The sequence below is a fragment of the Mus musculus genome, chromosome 14, assembly GCF_000001635.26.
Source record: "Mus musculus strain C57BL/6J chromosome 14, GRCm38.p6 C57BL/6J".
NCBI classification, from domain to species: Eukaryota; Metazoa; Chordata; class Mammalia; order Rodentia; family Muridae; genus Mus; species Mus musculus.
This window is the reverse complement of record NC_000080.6, coordinates 68,538,985-68,560,768: the sequence shown is the minus strand read 5'-3', so window position 1 is coordinate 68,560,768 and position 21,784 is coordinate 68,538,985. Positions and strand designations below refer to the sequence as shown.

At 40.7% G+C, this 21,784-nt stretch overlaps 1 long non-coding RNA gene across 1 annotated transcript; it reads right to left on the bottom strand.

The window, feature by feature from the left end:
• Positions 1-17,129: 17,129 nt before the first annotated feature.
• Gm41191 lies at positions 17,130-20,802 on the bottom strand. Its single transcript, XR_874759.1, has 3 exons — positions 20,682-20,802; positions 18,806-18,910; positions 17,130-17,174 (listed from the first exon to the last, which is right to left on the bottom strand). It is a non-coding gene; the product is annotated as a predicted gene, 41191 (long non-coding RNA).
• Between the last annotated feature and the right edge of the window lie 982 nt (positions 20,803-21,784).

Sequence of the window (21,784 nt, the reverse complement as noted above, 5' to 3'; positions counted from 1 at the left end):
AGAGTCATTAAGCATCCAGTAACCTCATTTATACCTTGCCGATGTGTCACCTAACTTGCCTATTTTCTTCTGTATAAAAAGTTTGATGCTCAATTTGACAAATGACATTCAGATTCTACACAATCTCACTTGTTGGTCTGTCTGTCATTCACCGACTCTGCCCACCTGTGACCAGAGTCCCGTTCCCCGCAGACAAAGGGACCCAAAGGGTCTGCGGCATATAATGGTAATTGTTTAAATGTTCTTAAGTATACAGAGATATTAGGCTCCACAGAAGGGCAAAGTTAGGAAGATTGAGAGATTAATTGAGCAGCAGAAAGTAGAGCCCAGTCTAGAAAACACAAAAATGGCAGTCTTTTATAATGTTTGTTTTGTTCTAAGCCCAGAGTGTGAAAGAAAAGGGTCAAATATTGTACATGAATATTAAAAGAGTTGAAAAGAGTGGATTAGAGGAACTGTATACCTGGGCAAAACTTCAGGGAGCAAATTGTTTCCTGTGGAAAGACATGACCAAAATTCCTCCCCCAAATATCAGGCTTTTGCATTTTCCCTACCAAACCCAGCCAGACAGAAGAGAGAAAATCTGCTGAGCCATGTAAGGGGGATTTTCACTCCATGGGACCTCCTGATTCACTTATGAGGCAAGCGCTGTCAAAGTGGACTGTCATCTACTCTGAGAATGAAAGTTAGTCTAACTAGGGACTGATCAGCTCCTCTCACACTCTTCTCCAGTCTTTCAATGAAGGGAAAGCAACTTGTTATGTTGTCTATATTCCTCCAACCTCAGTCTGAAGCAGAACAACTCAGGATAAGAGAATTACAAGTTCAAAACCACCCTGGGCTACACAAACTAGTATATTCTAATCAACGTTCCAAACAGTAATGGGGGGGGGCGAGGGGGTGGAAAGATATCTAAGTATTAAGACACTTGCTGCTTTTGCACAGGAGCCAAATTCCATTCCCAGCATTCACATAGTGCCTTGCAAATGGCAACTAATGGCAGCACCAGGAGGTCCGATGCCTTCATATGGCCGCTGTGGGCAGGAAACCAGGTAACATGTGTTACACATACATACATGCAGGTAAGACACTCATAAAGAAATATAAAGTCTTTTTTTTTTTAAGTAAGAAGGAGGGAGAGGAAAGGAGTCTTTTTATCCTTTGCTTTACTTCTGTAGACAGTGTCTTTGATCATGATTTTCCCTCCCACTCACCTGTGAACATACTGCAAACTGACATTTTGTTGACTAGTGTTCTAGACACAGGTCCTTTGCCTCGAATACAGAACCCAGTATTTCAGACAAATCAGACACATACGCACACGGCAAGTGAACTGCCCCAGGCTGAGACTTGCTTTTCCATTTTCTTAATGCCACTTTTCCAAGGTTCACAGATTTTTTTTTTTACTTTAATGAAATATAATTGGTTGTTCCCCTCTTTATGTGTATTTGTCTTGAACCAGGGCAGTTTTGCTCCCCAATGCTAGAAAGACTTTCTGTTGCTCTTCCAGAAATCACATTCTTTTCATTTTATACTAGAGTCTGTGACACATTTCAAATAAATGCCCATGTGTGGTGTCAGTTAAAGCCTGCTGTTCATTTTTTTCCACACACATAGCCAGATTTCTAGGAGTGTTGTTGAAAGATTAAGTAGCCTATTTCCTTTGAACCCTCTTGATGTATGGTCAAAATGTGTGTAAGAAACTGTTTCTGTCCCTTCTCTTCTCTTCTGTTTATTATGTGCCTATCTCCTGACCTTATTGGCTCTGCCAGTTGCTCTGATGACTAGTTATGTTATTTGGACACCATGACATCTAAAAGCATCTCAGGTCAATGAAACTGTGATGGGTATTCAACTTGATTACATCTGGAATAAACTATAATCCAGAAATGGAGAGGTGGGGTTGGGTTCTTCAGAAGGCAGCATATGCTTTGAATCAGCATCCAGTGTATGATACAGTTTCTACCATAGCTAGGATCTATAGGTCCAGGAATCCAGTAGTGGGAAAGGGAATAGTTCTACTTACTATCACTCTTAGTGACCCCAACTAAGAACATTTTTGCCTCCTGTTCCCACAACCCTAAGTTCTGCTGGCCTACAAGTTTTGGTTCCAGAATGGGGAGTACTTCTGCCAGTAGACACAGCAAACATTCCATTGAACTGGAAGCTCCAAATACCCGCAGGTCATTTGGGGCTTCGAATGCCTTTAAACCCACAGGCTAAGACAGGAATAACAGAATATTAGAGGTTTCAGTACCATAAGATGATCACTAAGAACAACAGCAGCAATGGAGTGTAGTCATCCAGAGCCTACAGTGTTACAGAGGATAGAGCTGGAAAAGTGACCCAAGCCCTTTGGAGGAGCCCAGATCATGTGTGTATCTCTGACATTAGAACAAGAAGCTATAACCCCAAGATGTTCAAGATCCCAGAGCCATGGGTTATCTGTTGAGGAAAGCTGCCAACAGGGAATGGAAACAGGCCAGGAGAAAAAAAGTTTACTGCAATCAACAAAGATCAAAACTGAGTTGGAGATCTGAAGGCCACTTTGACATCAGACATGGAGATACAGAGCTTGGAGTTTTCCCGACTGGTTTCCTGCCTTGCTTTGGGGATTACAGTCAAGTAACTGATTGAATCTCAGAAGAGTCTTTGAACTATGTACTTTTAACATTGTTGAGACTGCTATAGACTATGAGAACTTTGAAAGTTGGACTAAATGTTCTTTTTTATTATGCTATGGCTAAGTATGGCTCCCATAGACTCATATGTTTGAATAAACCTATGGGAGCCAGGAAGGGGAATTTGTTTGAATAAGTCTATGGGCCCAGGGAGTGGCACTGTTAGGAGGTGTGGCCTTGTTGGAGTAGGTGTGCCACTGTGGGTATGGGCTTTAAGCCCCACATCCTAGCTGCCTGAAAGAACAAGTTTGCCTTCAGGACAAGATGTAAAACTGTCAGCTCCTTCTACACCATGCTTGGCTAGATGCTGCCATGTTCCTGCCTTGATAATAGTGGTCTGAACCTCTGAACCTGTAGGCCAACCCCAATTAAATGTTGTCCTTATAAGAGTTACCTTGGTCATGGGTGTCTGTTTACATCAATGGAAACCCTAACTAAGACAGAAGCCATATTTAGCCTTTCCCACCTAATCCAGGCAAGGGAGTCCTGTCTTTCCCCAAGTCTTACTATGCAGTGACCATCTAGGCTCACATAACATCCCAGCAACTGATTGTCATGAACATCATCCCCTCTGCTTCACAATCCAAATATTGCTCAGACTTCAATTCTATCTCACTGTTTTGGGAGATACCTCTCACATCTATTAGTAGTGGATAACTGAAAAAAAAAATTTTTTTTTTGCTTCTTAACCTATAGTTTATGAATTGAGAATTAAACATTTCTTTCTTTCATTGGATAAACTGAGGTATGGAATAAATAACAAATATATGTGGAATTTACCAGGGCACTTTTCCTTGCCCAGCTGTTTGCTGGCCCTTGAAAAAGCATTCTCCAGTTTTTCCAGTGCAAAGTATCAAAGCCAGGTCTCTGTGCATGGTAGCTAGCCATTCTACCACAATGTGCATGTGTTAGGGGTGTGGTAGGGTGTATTTTAAAACTGTAGTTAGAGATGCCTTTCTCTTTTGAATTAAGAAGCACAGCCACACCTTTCATTTGTTAGGCAATTGTGACATCTGCTGTCAGAAATAAAGAACTAAACTTCTAGTCAAAAGCAGGCTATTCTGGCTGAAAATGCAGACCTGTTGTTAACTTCTAAAGAAAAGTGAGCAGGGAATAATCAGAGTTCTCTTCCTTGTTGAAAGTCCAGTTTAAAGCAAGTAGAATTTTGGGTTAAAGCATTGCGGGCAGCCTATGGCCTATCTCTCCTGTCTCTTGATATTTTTCTCAGAATGGGGTGGTGAGCAATTTAATAACCACTAGGTGAAAAAATATTTGCAGCTCTTCACTCATTCGGGGAGGGGATCGGGGATCTTAGAAAGCATCACTCTAGCTTCCTTGGTAGTTTTGCAGTCATGTACAGATAGGTAGGTAGGTAGGTAATAAATAGATAGGTGATTGATAGATGATCCACAGATATAGACAGAAATGATCAACAGCTATAAATGCAAAATAGATATAAATAATAGACAAGATAGATTAAAATAGATAAATAGATGATAGAAATAGTTGATAGATATCTATATGATAGAGATTTTTGATAAATGATAGATAATAAATGATAGAGATGCACAAATACATTTTCTTTTGTGATGATCTACTCAAATTGTCCCATTCTTCCAGTCAGCACATGCAACACTTCAATGATCTGTTCCCTTCTGTCTGTTCACAGTTGTCTTCAGGTTCTCCAAGGTCCCAAAACAGCCCTGACCTTTATTCTATCAGAAAAAGGTAAGTTTATGTTTTCCAGTTTTAAGCAAAGGAAATCACACAGAATATGGACCCCATATCAAACGTCTGTTTCTCAGAATAATGTTAGGAAATTTTACCTATTATATCTCCAGCTATTTCTGCATAACTCATGACCATAAAAACGCCTCAGTGGCAATCATTGGGCAGATTTCTGTTGCTACAGCAAATACCTGAGGTGATTAAATTGTTTTAAAGAGGTAAGGCTAAATTTGAATCTGTTTTGGAGATTTCCTTACTTGGTTGGCCTTACTGAATTTTGGTCTGAGATGGTTCATCATAATGAAAGTATGAGGTGTGTGCAGGAAACCATCACCTCCCTGTGGAAAGGTCATAGAGCAGAGTTACAACTTGGATTATCTTTCTTCATCTAATTATTCAGGTAGAGATTTATGCTGATTTTTGAATCTTCTTTGTAAAGCTCTTTACAGCTATATCTCTCCCCATTAAAAGTGCTTTCCTCGGTCTCTTGAGTTTTGAGGTTTTACATTTTCTGGTCACTTCTTGTAGCTTATTCTCTGATTTCCTATTTTGATCATTGGCTCAGAATGCACTCTTTAATGACTACACAAATGTGGATTTGCACATCGTAATAAGAAAAGATTTTTGGGGCTCCAGACAACCGGCCACCTTCCTGGTGAGAGCACAGGGGTCCGCCCGGCCCGAGAGGTTTCTGCCTCAGGCCCCGGCGGGACCCTCCTTGGCTCCAGGACTCCGTGGAGGGCAGACTGCACGGGTGAGGGCGTGGAATACAGAGGCCAGCCGTTTCTGGGACAGGCGAGAGCCACAGAGCTTCTGAGGCGGCGCCATCTTTGGGTCCAGACAACCGGCCACCTTCCTGGCCAAAGCAACACAGCTTCGAGGAAAGATCCTGTTTTGGGCCTTCATCTTCAGCCAGGAGGAGGTCCAAACACCAGATAACTGTGCACCTTCCCTGAAAGAGGAGAGCTTGCCTGCAGAGACTGCTCTGACCACTGAAACTCAGAGGAGAGAGCTAGTCTCCCACGTCTGCCGATAGAGGGTAACAAAATCACCAGAGGAACAATCTCTAAACAAAGACAACTATAACAACTAACTCCAGAGATTGCCAGATGGTGAAAGGTAAACGTAAGAATCCTACTAACAGACAGGGAGAAGCACAGAGCCGCTGACAGCCGGCCACCGTCCGGACCAGAGGACAGGTGTCCACCTGGCTCAGGAGGCAGCCTCAGCCTCAGGAGCAGCGGTCGCCATCTTGGTTCCGGGACTCCACAGAACTTAGGAATTTAGTCTGCACAGGTGAGAGTCTGCACCACAGAAGCTGACAGCTTCTGGGACCTGCCAAAGCAACACAGCTTCTGAGAAAGGTCCTGTTTTGGGCCTTCTTCTTCGGCCAGGAGGAGGTCCAAACACAAGATATCTGCGCACCTTCCCTGTAAGAGAGCTTGCCAGCAGAGAGTGCTCTGAGCACTGAAACTCAGAGGAGAGAGTCTGTCTCCCAGGTCTGCTGATAGACGGTAACAGAATCACCAGAAGAACAATCTCTAAACAGAGTCAACTATAACTACTAACTCCAGAGATTACCAGATGGCGAAAGGTAAACGTAGGAATCTTACTAAAAGGAACCAAGACCACTCACCATCATCAGAACCCAGCACTCCTACTTCGCCCAGTCCAGGGCACCCCAACACACCTGAAAACCTAGACCCAGATTTAAAAGCATATCTCATGATGATGGTAGAGGACATCAAGAAGGACTTTAATAACTCACTTAAAGAAATACAGGAGAACACTGCTAAAGAGTTACAAGTCCTTAAAGAAAAACAAGAAAACACAATCAAACAGGTAGAAGTCCTTACAGAAAAAGAGGAAAAAACATACAAACAGGTGATGGAAATGAACAAAACCATACTAGACCTAAAAAGGGAAGTAGACACAATAAAGAAAACTCAAAGTGAGGCAACACTGGAGATAGAAACCCTAGGAAAGAAATCTGGAACCATAGATTTGAGCATCAGCAACAGAATACAAGAGATGGAAGAGAGAATCTCAGGTGCAGAAGATTCCATAGAGAACATCGGCACAACAATCAAAGAAAATGGAAAATGCAAAAAGATCCTAACTCAAAACATCCAGGAAATCCAGGACAAAATGAGAAGACCAAACCTACGGATAATAGGAGTGGATGAGAATGAAGATTTTCAACTCAAAGGACCAGCAAACATCTTCAACAAAATTATTGAAGAAAACTTCCCAAATCTAAAGAAAGAGATACCCATGAACATACAAGAAGCCTACAGAACTCCAAATAGACTGGACCAGAAAAGAAATTCCTCCCGACACATAATAATCAGAACAACAAATGCACTAAATAAAGATAGAATACTAAAAGCAGTAAGGGAAAAAGGTCAAGTAACATATAAAGGCAAGCCTATCAGAATTACACCAGATTTGTCACCAGAGACTATGAAAGCCAGAAGAGCCTGGGCAGATGTTATACAGACACTAAGAGAACACAAATTCCAGCCCAGTCTACTATACCCAGCCAAACTCTCAATTACCATAGATGGAGAAACCAAAGTATTCCACGACAAAACCAAATTCACACATTATCTCTCCACGAATCCAGCCCTTCAAAGGATAATAACAGAAAAAAAAAATACAAGAACGGGAACAACGCCCTAGAAAAAACAAGAAGGTAATCCCTCAACAAACCTAAAAGAAGACAGCCACAAGAACAGAATGCCAACTTTAACAACAAAAATAACAGGAAGCAACAATTACTTTTCCTTAATATCTCTTAACATCAATGGTCTCAACTCCCCAATAAAAAGACATAGACTAACAAACTGGCTACACAAACAAGACCCAACATTTTGCTGCTTACAGGAAACTCATCTCAGAGAAAAAGATAGACACTACCTCAGAATGAAAGGCTGGAAAACAATTTTCCAAGCAAATGGTATGAAGAAACAAGCTGGAATAGCCATCCTAATATCTGATAAGATTGACTTCCAACCCAAAGTCATCAAAAAAGACAAGGAGGGGCACTTCATTCTTATCAAAGGTAAAATCCTCCAAGAGGAACTCTCAATTCTGAATATCTATGCTCCAAATACAAGGGCAGCCACATTCATTAAAGAAACTTTAGTAAAGCTCAAAGCACACATTGCACCTCACACAATAATAGTGGGAGACTTCAACACACCACTGTCACCAATGGACAGATCATGGAAACAGAAACTAAACAGGGACACACTGAAACTAACAGAAGTAATGAAACAAATGGATCTGACAGATATCTACAGAACATTTTATCCTAAAACAAAAGGATATACCTTCTTCTCAGCACCTCATGGTACCTTCTCCAAAATTGACCACATAATAGGTCACAAAACAGGCCTCAACAGATTCAAAAATATTGAAATTGTCCCATGTATCCTATCAGATCACCATGCACTAAGGCTGATCTTCAATAAGAAAATAAATAACAGAAAGCCAACATGCACGTGGAAACTGAACAACACTCTTCTCAATGATACCTTGGTCAAGGAAGGAATAAAGAAAGAAATTAAGGACTTCTTAGAGTTCAATGAAAATGGAGCCACTTCATACCCAAACTTATGGGACACAATGAAAGCATTTCTAAGAGGAAAACTCATAGCTCTGAGTGCCTCCAAAAAGAAACTAGAGAGAGCATACATTAGCAGCTTGACAACACACCTAAAAGCTCTAGAAGAAAAGGAAGCAAATTCACCCAAGAGGAGTAGACGGCAGGAAATAATCAAACTCAGGGGCAAAATCAACCAAGTGGAAACAAGAATAACTATTCAGAGAATCAACCAATTGAGGAGCTGGTTCTTTGAGAAAATCAACAAGATAGATAAACCCTTAGCCAGACTCACTAGAGGGCACAGGGAAAGCATTTTAATTAACAAAATCAGAAATGAAAAGGGAGACATAACAACAGATCCTGAAGAAATCCAAAACACCATCAGATCCTTCTACAAAAGGCTATACTCAACAAAACTGGAGAACCTGGATGAAATGGAGAAGTTTCTAGACAGATACCAGGTACCAAAGTTGAATCAAGATCAGGTTAATGATCTAAACAGCCCGATATCCCCCAAAGAAATAGAAGCAGTCATTAATAGTCTCCCAACCAAAAAAAAGCCCAGGACCAGATGGGTTTAGTGCAGAGTTCTATCAGACCTTCAAAGAAGATCTAATCCCAGTTCTTCACAAACTATTCCACAAACTAGAAACAGAAGGTACTCTACCCAACTCATTCTATGAAGCCACAATTACTCTGATACCTAAGCCACAAAAAGACCCCACAAAGATAGAGAACTTCAGACCAATATCCCTTATGAATATTGATGCAAAAATCCTCAATAAAGTTTTTGCTAACCGAATCCAAGAACACATCAAAACAATCATCCATCCTGACCAAGTAGGTTTCATCCCAGGGATGCAGGGATGGTTCAATATATGGAAATCCATCAATGTAATCCAGTATATAAACAAACTCAAAGACAAAAACCACATGATCATCTCGTTAGATGCTGAGAAAGCATTTGACAAAATCCAACACCCATTCATGATAAAAGTCTTGGAAAGATCACGAATTCAAGGCCCATACCTAAACATGATAAAAGCAATCTACAGCAAAACAATAGCCAACATCAAAGTAAATGGTGAGAAGCTTGAAGCAATCCCACTAAAATCAGGGACCAGACAAGGCTGTCCACTCTCTCCTTTCCTATTCAACATTGTACTTGAAGTCCTAGCCAGAGCAATTAGACAACAAAAGGAGATCAAGGGGATACAAATTGGAAAGGAAGAAGTCAAATTATCACTTTTTGCAGATGATATGATAGTATATATAAGTGACCCTAAAAATTCCACCAGAGAACTCCTAAGCCTGATAAACAGCTTCAGTGAAGTAGCTGGATATAAAATTAACTCAAACAAGTCAATGGCCTTTCTCTACACAAAGGACAAACAGGCTGAGAAAGAAATTAGAAAAACAACACCCTTCTCAATAGCCACAAAAAATAAAAAATACCTAGGCGTGACTCTAACTAAGGAAGTGAAAGATCTATATGAGAAGAACTTCAAGTCTCTGAAGAAAGAAATTAAAGAATATCTCAGAAGATGGAAAGATCTCCCATGCTCATGGATTGGCAGGATCAACATTGTAAAAATGGCCATCTTGCCAAAAGCAATCTACAGATTCAATGCAATCCCCATCAAAATTCCAACTCAATTCTTCAACGAATTAGAAAGGGCAATCTTCAAATTCATCTGGAATAACAAAAAACCGAGGATAGCAAAAACTCTTCTCAAGGATAAAAGAACCTCTGGTGGAATCACCATGCCGGACCTAAAACTGTACTACAGAGCAATTGTGATCAAAACTGCATGGTACTGGTATAGTGACAGACAAGTAGACCAATGGAACAGAATTGAAGACCCAGAGATGAATCCACACACCTATGGTCACTTGATCTTTGACAAGGGAGCTATAAGCATCCAGTGGAAAAAAGACAGCATTTTCAACAAATGGTGCTGGCACAACTGGCGGTTATCATGTAGAAGAATGTGAATTGATCCATTTCTATCTCCTTGTACTAAGGTCAAATCTAAGTGGATTAAGGATCTCCACATAAAACCAGAGACACTGAAACTTATAGAGGAGAAAGTAGGGAAAAGCCTCGAAGATATGGGTACAGGGGGAAAATTTCTGAATAGAAGAGCAATGGCTTGTGCTGTAAGATCGAGAATCGATAAATGGGACCTCATAAAATTGCAAAGCTTCTGCAAAGCAAAAGACACCGTCAATAAGACAAAAAGGCCACCAACAGATTGGGAAAGGATCTTTACCTATCCCAAATCAGATAGGGGACTAATATCCAATATATATAAAGAACTCAAGAAGGTGGACTCCAGAAAATCAAATAACCCCATTAAAAAATGGGGCTCAGAGCTGAACAAAGAATTCTCACCTGAGGAATACCGAATGGCAGAGAAGCACCTGAAAAAATGTTCAACATCCTTAATCATCAGGGAAATGCAAATCAAAACAACACTGAGATTCCACTTCACTCCAGTCAGAATGGCTAAGATCAAAAACTCAGGTGACAGCAGATGCTGGCGAGGATGTGGAGAAAGAAGAACACTCCTCCATTGTTGGTGGGATTGCAAGCTTGTACAACCACTCTGGAAATCAGTCTGGCGGTTCCTCAGAAAATTGGACATATTACTACCGGAGGATCCCGCAATACCTCTCCTGGGCATATATCCAGAAGATGTCCCAACCGGTAAGAAGGACACATGCTCCACTATGTTCATAGCAGCCTTATTTATAATAGCCAGAAGCTGGAAAGAACCCAGATGTCCCTCAACAGAGGAATGGATACAGAAAACGTGGTACATTTACACAATGGAGTACTACTCAGCTATTAAAAAGAATGAATTCACGAAATTCCTAGGCAAATGGTTGGACCTGAAGGGCATCATCCTGAGTGAGGTAACCCAATCACAAAGGAATTCAAATGAAATGTACTCACTGATAAGTGGATATTAACCCAGAAACTTAGTATATCGAGATATAAGGTACAATATGTAAAACATATGAAACTGAAGAAGAACGAAGACCAAAGTGTGGACACTTTGCTCATTCTTAGAATTGGAAACAATCACCCATGGAAGGAGTTACAGAGACAAAGTTTGGAGCTGAGACCAAAGGATGGTACATCTAGAGACTGCCATATCCAGGGATCCATCCCATAATTAGCCTCCAAGCTATGACACCATTGCATACACTAGCAAGCCTTTGTTGCAAGGACGGTGATATAGCTGGCCCTTGTGAGACTAGGCCGGGGCCTAGCAAACACAGAAATGGGTGATCACAGTCAGCTATTGGATGGGTCACACGGCCCCTAATGGAGGAGCTAGAGAAATTACCCAAGGAGCTAAAGGGAACTGCAACCCTATAGGTGGAACAACAATATGAACTAACCAGTACCCGGGAGCTCTTGTCTTTAGTTGCATATATATCAAAAGATGGCCTAGCCGGTCATCACTGCAAAGAGAGGCCCATTGGACTTGCAAACTTTATATGCCCCAGTACAGGGCAACGCCAGGGCCAAAAAGGGGGAGTGGGTGGATAGGGGATTGGGGGGTTGGGTATGGGGGACCTTTGGGATAGCATTGAAAATGTAAACGAGGAAAATACCTAATTAAAAAAAAAAGGAAAAAAAAAAAAGAAAAGATTTTTGCTATAATTCCAGCATTTTCAAGTGTATTAAGATTTGGCTTGCGGATGGGCATGTGGTCTATCGAGGGGATGCATGTTCTGTGCAGTTCTACTGCTAAGGAGTCACAGGGATCGTGGATTTGTCACAGAAACATTTATAACTGCTGACTTGACACGTTGGGCACATATCATTAGATCTTGGATTTTGTCCTCTCAAACATGAGTAATAGAGTAATATATTTCACTCACAGGGAAATATAATGAGTAATATATTTCACTCACAGGGAATGTCTAATCGGAATTGACTTACAGCCATTTGGTTTTTTCCTAAATTTTTTATCCATAATTTCTGTTCTTCTAATTTTCCTGTTTGCTAATTTTTTCATTCATTATATTATTTCTATATGTGTGGGTTTTTTTTATTTTATATGCTATTTTGAGTATGTGAAATTTAACCTTATCTTCCCTCAGATTTGTGGAACTGTTGGCTTGTATTTCAGCAAAGAAGTACAGGAAAACTTTCCAGCTTCTGAAACTTCCAACTCACATTGCTTGGTATGTCTGAGGCTGACTTACTGCTCCATTTATAACCCCCCTTTACTGGTTAGATTTCTAGAGTTTGGACCAAAGGGATACGTATGTTTAACTTATGCCATCCTGACACACATTTCTTCAAACTATGAACAGCTCAAAAGCTTGAGACTGGAGTATTCCCTCTAGTTCAAGAGAAGATGTGGTTACATACTAACTACCAGGCTATCTGAGTCTTTATGGCAAAATTTGATCACAAGAAATAAAATCAAAATAAACAGAAAAAGAGCAACCCCCAATTCTGTGAGCAATACAATTTCACCTGTGAACTACATTATTTTTGTTACTATTTTAATAAACCTTACTGTTCATAGTTTTATTTGCTTTATTATTTAATACTGTGTGTGCAGGCATGTGAGCGTGTGCACAACTGTGTGTGTGTGTGTGTGTGTGTGTGTGTGTGTGTGTGTGTGTGCGTGCATGCATACATGCATATGTGTAAGGATGCTTTTGGAGACCAGGTAAAAGTCTAGGAGTCTCCAGAGCCAAGCTGTAATCTTCTTCTTCCTCCTTTTTTTTATTAGATATTTTCTTTATTTACATCACAAATGTTATCCCCTTTCCTAGTTTCCCCTCCAAAAATCCCCTATACTCTCCCCCATCTTCTTAAAGATCAATAAGCTCTCTTGCCCACTGAGACATCTCTCCAGCCCCACATCCTTATTTTTAAACACAAGAAAGCTCTTTAATTCTGTCGATCTTTATAAACATGTGGGTCTGCTCCACTCAAAAAAATTACTTTTTCTACTCCACTCTGAATCATTAGAGGAAGGGAAGAGGAAAACTATTTGATAGCATAGTGTTTGGACTTTGTAATTGAGAGGCAATGGCTTCCAATTCCTTCAAGATCTCATGGAAACTAAAACTATGTTTCATTATTCTTTGTGTTTTTCCGTTTAGTATGAGTGTTGTTTGTTTCAGGTTTTGTAAGGGTGTATTGTGAATGTCTGTCTGTCTGTTTTTCTCATGATGGATGATTTTACATTTTTGCCAAATTCTGTGGCTTGACCATTTATTCTTTCGAATTTTCATTATTCCCAATCTGTGACATAAAACTAATTTCTAATGACTATTACTAGGATCATATATAATAACGAACAAGGAACAGATGTGGAATGTGTATAGCCATGTACTGGTCAAAATCACATTCAAACATGTCATTTATTGTCTATGAGGACACTTTGTCTTATTAAGCTGCTGGAGTCTCCTTCCCAAAACCATTTTATTTCAACCCATTTGAGGTTTGGAATCTTTGGTGCATTTTCCCCCAAGTTCTCCAGTTACTATCGCCAAGGATTCAATTTGCCATCCACAGATTTTAAGTTAGCTTTAGTAAAGACTTTAGCGAATCTGTTAGTGAAGAACAAGTAAATATCTAAGCCTGCTACTTGATTTATTCTTCATGCAGGAATGAGTGGGTTTACTTAGTATATAGCAAGACAAAGTGAAAAGATTATAAATAGCAAACAAGAAGAGGGGTTAGGGGAAAGGAGAGAGGGAGGGGGAGAGGGGGAGGAGAAGGAGGAGAGGGAGAGGGAGAGAGAAGAGAGGGAGAGGGAGAGAAAACATGCAATTCCTGATGGAGTCTTGGGCAGAGCAATGTCCCTTTGGCGAGGTGTCCAAGTGAAAGGACAAATACAATCAGAAGCAGAGCAACATCAGGAGATCAGGGCTTCCAGCATCCTGCCAGACACAACCTGGAAAGCTATGCTAAGACAGTCAGCTGGAGAATGTTTTCTCTCCTTGGATGAGCGTCCCATGGCTGCGTATCTGCATACTCCCATGGCGACCATGGGAGAGGCACCTTTAACCCAGAGGATGAACAGCTATAGCCTCCATTGGGAATGTTGCAGCTTCTAGCACTTCATTTTAACTCTGGCTGTTTTGCTGTGCTCTCCTGTGCCTGTCCCAGAGTTAGGGGTGCCAGCCCCTCTCCATGCAAGGGCTCTTGAAGGACATTTAACAAAAACATACTTGAATTTGCAATATGTACATGTCAGGTATGGGCAACCCAGCTTCCAGAGCCAGCCTCTCAGTGAGATCAATGAGCAGGAAACTTACAGTCTGTCGACCTCTATCTACCCTCTCCTTGTGTGCCTGTTTATGTCTGACCCAATCTGTTATCCTACCTGCACTAACCTACCAAATCCTGCATAATATAAATGTCTTTATAACTCACAATGAAATACACTGTGTAAAATGCAGACACACATTTGTGATGAAAAGTGGGCCTGTGGATTTTCAGATTTTATCATTTGTGGGGCAATGGGCTATGCACAGTCTGGTCTCCAGTCGCGTTGAGGTCTGAAGCCTGGTAGAACCTGATGGGTGATAATTTTCACCTACATGGAACAGAAGGCGTTTCCTCATGTCTCCTGGATCCCTGGCACCTGTCAAAGTTACCGCCGCCCACCCCCCCCAGCCCCCACAGGAGAAGTGTGTGGCTAACAGTCACATAGACTATGTTTCAAGCTCCTGACCTTCCTTCAGGCTAGACTCCTCCCAGTTATCTAGCAACAGCAAGATAACAAGCCCACTATAAGAGGGGCTGCTTGGCCTCTCCTCGTTCTCTTAAGCTTTTATTTTCTGTACTCTCCCTCTTACTCTCTCTCCCTCTTACACTCTCTCTCTTACTCTCTAGTCTTTACCTCTCTCTCTTTAACCTTTCTTACTCTCTAGCCTTTCTTCTCTTGTTGGGGCCGGCATGTGGCTCTCATGTCCGGGTTCAAGCCTGGAAGGCATCTTGGGATCTGGAAGAAAAGAGGGAGCCTAGGCGGGTTGAGAAATAATGGAACCAAGACAACTAGTCTGTTCAAGGTTCAAATTTTTAATGGCAGACACGCTTTATAAAGGAGAGGGGAAAGTCCATTCCCGCCAAATCATCCTTGGAGCCCAGCTGCAGGTGACCATGTGTAGGCTCCAGAACAGCTAGGCAGCAGGTAGCAGCAGTGGCAGTGGCAGTGGCAGAACAATAGAGTGATCCAGGGAGGCAGACTCCACGCCAGGTGATCTCTTTAGTGGCAACAAAGTCAAGCCTGGCTCAGCCTGCTTCAGGCTTATAGGAGGCTACATTCTCTCTCTCCTTTCTCCCCTTCTCTCCTCTTGGCCATGGCCGGTCTCTCTCTTTCTACCTTTTCTCTTTCTCCCTGCCTTTCTACAATGAATCTCTAAAACCATACACTGTCTCTGCTCATCACAGACTGGACTTAGGACTCTCCCGGCTGTGTGGGAACCTCTTTCCCTCTGCCCTCTTCCTTTCCCCTCTTGGGCCGAGTGTCTCCTTGGGGCCCGTATTCTGTTCTCATCTCCTCTGCCAGATCTAGTGTAGGATGCTGACGACTGAGAACCTGGTATCGGGGGCTACCCCTTGTCCACCCCTCTCTGTGTGGCGTCAGTGGCTTCACACAGCCAGATGCTCACACAGGGCCTAGTGGAAAATGTCCGGCTGTCCTCCCGCGTCCAGAACAATCATTAGTTTTTCCTCAGTGTGCATAGAACTGCCAAATTAGATATTAGTATGTCCATAACAACCATTTCTTCCTTTTCTACACAACCTATCCTAGGATGACATAATAAAGTCAGGTGGAATACAATCTTTTATTTGAATCAATGGAGGAAAATGGCTTTTCTCTGTTCATTTATTGGAGGAAGGTGTAGGTATTATTTCTCTCAAATGCAAGGAAAACCAAAAAGATCTCAGATTTCCATCCTGAACTTTTTTCTTCTTCTTCTTTTTAATTGGATATTTTCTTTATTTATATTTCAAATGTTTTCCCCTTCCCATGTCTCCCCTTTGGAAATCCCCTATTCCATCCCTCCTCCCTGCCTCTATGAGGGTGCTCCCTCACCCACCAACCCACTTTGTCTTCCCTCTCTGAAGTGTACACAGCAAAACTCAGTGCCTTCATCTTTGTTTGTCTAACCTTGTTTCCAAGGATCCATGGCTTATTTTACCCCAGAATACAAAAGCATACCTTCAAAGCTGAATAGAATTTTCTGAAGTCTTTCTACTATTTTTATTTAGTTATTGAATTAATATTATAAACCTTGTTTTGGGCCAGCATATAAAATGGTTGAAAACTTGACTAAGAAAAAAAATTCAGACACTGAAGTCATTTTCTGCTTTCCATAAAAATAAAATAGCAAAGGTCGGCAATCAAGCTTGACGCCTAGCCTAAGTACCCTTGCTAGAATCCACATGATGAAAAAAAGAATGGATTCCTGCAACTTATTCTTTGACCTCATATGTACATCATGGCATGTGGCCACCCTCCCCATATCTCACACATGCACAATACATACATACATACATACATACATACATACATACATACATAGTAAAATAAGAAATTAAGAACAATTAATACTAACAAGATTATGGTCAAATAGCTCTAGTAAAGTCCCTGAACTTCCCATTTTTTAGTAAATCCAAGAAATCAACTAGTTCCTGATTAATTCAGGATAAATAGAGCTACGTAAGGCTTATAACAGAAACACATAGGAAAAGAAAACACATTTTTTTCTTTAAAAAAATAAAGTCTGTAACTATGTTGTTTTGCTTTTTGTTTGACTCCCACTTGGGAAATTAAAATAAGATCCACAGAATCAGAAAACCAAAATAGCTGTTGTGAATTAGAGGGAGCTTGCTAGGGTGCCTGAAAACGCTCTCTCAGTAATTCCAGAGCCCACAGCTGAGGTCAGATTGCTTTATTAGGAACAGAGCATTTTAGAGTCAGAAGACGCCTTCAATCTGTACAACCTTAATGGATTTTGAGCTAATTTTAGACTAGGTCATGACTAGGGCACATATCGATTCCTAGGAGTGATGGTTTGTGTTTCTCAAAGAGTATATATTTCCAATTTTCAGTTTTCATAGGACTCCAGTGAAATTTATAGCTGTTTGAGGTAATGCTTGGCTGGAGAAAAAGACAAGATTACAATAATAATAATCATTTACCTTTAATTGAATCAATATGAACGACATTGGTTCTGTAGGAAGTAAACTTGAAATCAAGTCCTTAAACTGCCAGTTACCACCTGTATGAAAATGGAAAATGAAGCAGATCTTTTCATCTGCAAATTGGGCCCATATCTAATCTACTAGATGAAAACACAGTTTGAGTATAATTTACAGGTTTTAGGATCATGCATAGATATTATTGCCCAGTTCTCTGCATCAGAGAGAGTAAACACGAAATGAACAAAAGGCAGCAATAAGATTCTTTTTTTACAGTGTCCCACAGACATACCCACAGACCAGTCTAGTAGAGACAATTCAGTCTCAGCTCCTTCTTCCCTCATGTGCTGAGTTGGAAACCAAGATTATCTGTCACAAAGGGTTATGCTGTCAAACAGTCTTAAAGGAGCTCCTATGTTTCAGTGGATGGCTCCACATTCGTGAACAACTGGACTTAGTAGGTAGGCCCCGTCCCTCTCCCCCCCCCAAAAAAAAACCTCACAGACCACATGAAGCTCAAGAAGAAAGACCAAGGTATGGATGCTTCAGTCCTTCTTAGAAGGGGGAATGAAATAATCATGGGAGGAAATACCAAGACAAATTGTGGAGCAAAGCTTGAAGGCAAGGCCATCCAGAGACTGCCCCACCTGGGGATCCATCCCATATACAGTAACCAAACCCAGACACTATTGCAGGTGCCAAGAAGTGTTTGCTGACAGGAACCTGATAGATCTGTCTCCTGAGAGGATCTACCAGAGCCTGGCAAATACAGAGGGAGATGCTCGTTGCAAACCATTAGACTGAGGACAGGGTCCCAAATAGTGGAGTTAGAGAAAGGACTGAAGGAGCTGAAGGGTTTACAACCCATAGGAAGAACAACAATATCAACTAACCAGACCCCCAGAGCTCCCAGATACTAAAGCACCAACCAAAGAGTATACACATAGAGGGACCCATGGCTCCAGGTGCATATGTAGCAGAAGAAGGCCTTGTCAAACATCAATGGGAGGAAAGACCCTTAGACCCATAAAGGCTTGATGCTCCAATGTAGGGGAATCAAGGGCAGGGAGGAGGGCAGGGAGTGGGTGAATGGGTGGGTGGGGGAAGACCCTCATAGAAGCAGGGTGAGAGGGAATGGGATGGGTCCTGCGGGGGCAAACTGGGAAAGGGGATAACATTTGAACTGTAAATAAGTAAAGTATCCAATAAAAACAGACAAATAAAGAACAAAAACAAAACAAACAAACAAAGACAGATTAAAATTGATATGGAAGTGTGATGGCACATTAAGGGAGGGGAGGAGTATAGGAGAGAAATAGGAAGTAGTTGCTATCCTATTTTCTTGTATATGTGTATGAAATACAAAAATAATAGTTTTAAATTCTCAGAAGAGGAGAGAGAGAGAGAGAGAGAGAGAGAGAAAGAGAGAGAGAGAGAGGGAGAGAGAGAGAGACTATGCTCTTGCTTCACAGTCAGCATTCTCTGGTTGCTCCAGACCACACACTGGTAGGGTGTAGCACTGTAGCATTGCCTCAGGATTAGAGTGTAGATGTGGATCCCTGCACACCAGTTTCAATCTCATCGCCTTACCTGGCCATCTTTAAGTTTCATCAATTCAGCAACTGTGTTGCCTGAAACCCATAAGAAACAGGCAAAGCACTGGACAAGGAGCAGTGGCTAAGCAGTGGGGATCATCTGTGTAGACACAGAAATCAAGGGAGAAAATAAACAAAGTAGGCAGGATTTCTAACTCAAGCAAGGAAGTACCTTTAGGCTGATAAAAATCCATTAGAAGATTTAAACAAATAAAATGATGCTATCACACTTTTAGACATTAATGGAAACCATCACTGAACAGGAGAATTGGAAAACCTGCTTTGGTTGAGTGTGTTTTGGTTGTCTGTAATTGGAAGCTTGATTTCTCTATGCTGTAGTTAGGGGAGATGGTGCCTGAGCACCTTTGTGTTTGAATCAAGAGCTTGAGCAAGTTGTCTTTGCTTTGTGTATGAAAAAAAAAAAAAATCAATGAACAAGGCTATGTTCAAATGAAGCCTTACTTAAGAAGCTGATTGGGTTTCATTCAGTAGGTTATCCTTTGTCCATATTTAGAAAGATCAATGGCTTTTTATTATTTTTATTTTATTTTATATGTGTGAGAATTTTGTCTTCATGTGTGTCTATGTACCACATGTATGGCTGGTGCCCTTGGAGGCAACAAGAGAGTGACATATCCCTTAGAGCTGTGAGTTTGGGGTGGTTGTGAGTTGCCACATGAGTGCTGGGAATCAAAGCCAGGTCATTTGAAAGAGCACTATGTGATCTTAACCTTGAAGCCATCTCTCTATCTCCTAGTGTTATTTCTTAAGATTCAGAAAAATTGCAGATCTTCTAAATCACAAAGGTAAGTCAACCCCTTAAATCCAATAGGAAACCATTTTATCTTACCCCATCCCATACTAAATATAGTCTGGATAGTCTTCCTATATGAGAAAAATGTCCAGGAATAAAATATTATAAACTTAAGAATAAAAATACAATACACTGTCATGAGTAAAAACTAAATTAAAATTAAATTATTCTGTCTGGATAACAGTTTGGCTCAATCTAAATGGTTATCCACTCCCTGAAACCCCATCATCTCATGTTCTTACCTAGAAAACACTTCTCAGGACACTGTTTCTGTGATTAAAATACGTATTGTAATTATTTTCAGGACAAGTCTCCATGTTTTCAACATGGAGCCTGAGTGATTCACCATTCACCACCTACCTACTGGGGGGGGGGGGGCATCATCTCAAGACATACTCTAGAATTTGATGCATGCCCAATTATTAAAAATAATTGGCTTTGCATGGAGTATTTGGTAGTCTATAAATATCTCTTCTCCTCAGACAACTCTGTGGCCATTAAGCAAGCTTGTGTCAATATAGAAAGACATAAAGTCTACCAAACTGAACATTGCAGAAATGACTTCAGTTATGGGCAATAATGTAATGCCAACTATTCCATCAACCAAATACAACAAAAGAGATACAATAAAATGATGGAACTCCTTTTAGCTTTTAATTTCTTTTTGAACTGCTTTTACAGGTAGACAAATTAATGAGTTTCATACTGGTATCTTCATATTAATCAAATTCTTAAACTTTTATTTATCAAGCCTCAACAGCATTCTCGGTCTCTGGGTGGGAGTATCTTCAAGGGACAGATGTATATTAGTCAGGGGTACAGTCATGTGTTTGCTTCCAAATATAAAATGAAGGAAAACTTTCATCCTAAAATTCCCAGTGTTTGGGGGCAGTCACAAGGAATGACTTACCCCTTTAAATACATAAATACATCACTTTGCTTAGGTCTCAAGTCTACACCAAAACAGAAACTTACCAAACACCAAAGGCCTTCCCATTAACAGTTAACAGTACATAAGAGAAGCACCAAAACTCATTCATGGGTATTCACATCTTACCAGACAGGAAGGCAGAGGTGGTCAGTGTTTCAGGAATCAGGGGAAAACAGCATTACCATAAAGATGTGGTGCCAAGTGTGTGGGTTTGGGAAGTGGACAGTAGAGAAGTCCATGTCCCAGAATGACTAATCACATTGCCAAGCTGAAGGAGAAAGTTGGCATCGAGTAAAGAATTTGAGTTAGTTTTACCACCCAAAACTAACTGGTACTCTCAGTTCTATCTATTCAACCTTGAAAGTCTCTTTGAGTTAAGCTGTAGGAAGATGAAAGGAAGGACATCTATGTAGGAACACTCACATAGACAATAAAAGAGATGGAGTACCAAGAAACGAGTGGGCTAACCAAAGAAATGGTCAGTTGGCTAAAGCTAAAGCCCTTGGTTTGTTGTTGATGATGATAACAAAATACCTTGCAAATAGTAGCTGAGCCTAGCACTCTAAGTATTTATTGGGCCACTCATGGCAGCCAGAAAATCCTGGGCAGCAAGATAAAGAGTTTGGGGGTCTCAATAACTTTTTTACAATAAATAGGTTCTAGTCAACAAAACACAAATTATAAGGATAGATCCTTAAGCAAATGAGTTTTCTAGAAGCATTTGATGATAGTCGGGGGCATATGGGAGACTACTATGGATATTAGAGATAATAGCAACTGACTCCAATCTATATTGCATTGTAATTCAAGGAACTAGATGGAAAAGAAATACTCATACATCATTTAATGAGGGGAAACTAAAGAGATTATTTAAGGTTATTTTTGTCATTGTGCAAACATCAGCACACACACACAAAGCCTCCTGTTGGAATAGCATAGAAAACTATTCTAGAACAAATATCTTTCTTTTGTAAACATAACTACACTTTAAAATAGCGATTAAAACAAATGGTGTTGGTTCAACTGGTACTCATCATGTAAAAGAATGCAAATTGATCCATTCTTATCTCCTTGTACAAAGTCTAAGTCCAAGTGGATCAAGGACCTCCACATAAAACCAGATACAGTGAATCTAATAGAAGATAAAGTGGGGAAGAGCCTTGAACACATGGGCACAGGGGAAATTTTCCTGAACAGAACACCAATGGCTTATGTTCTAAAATCAAGAA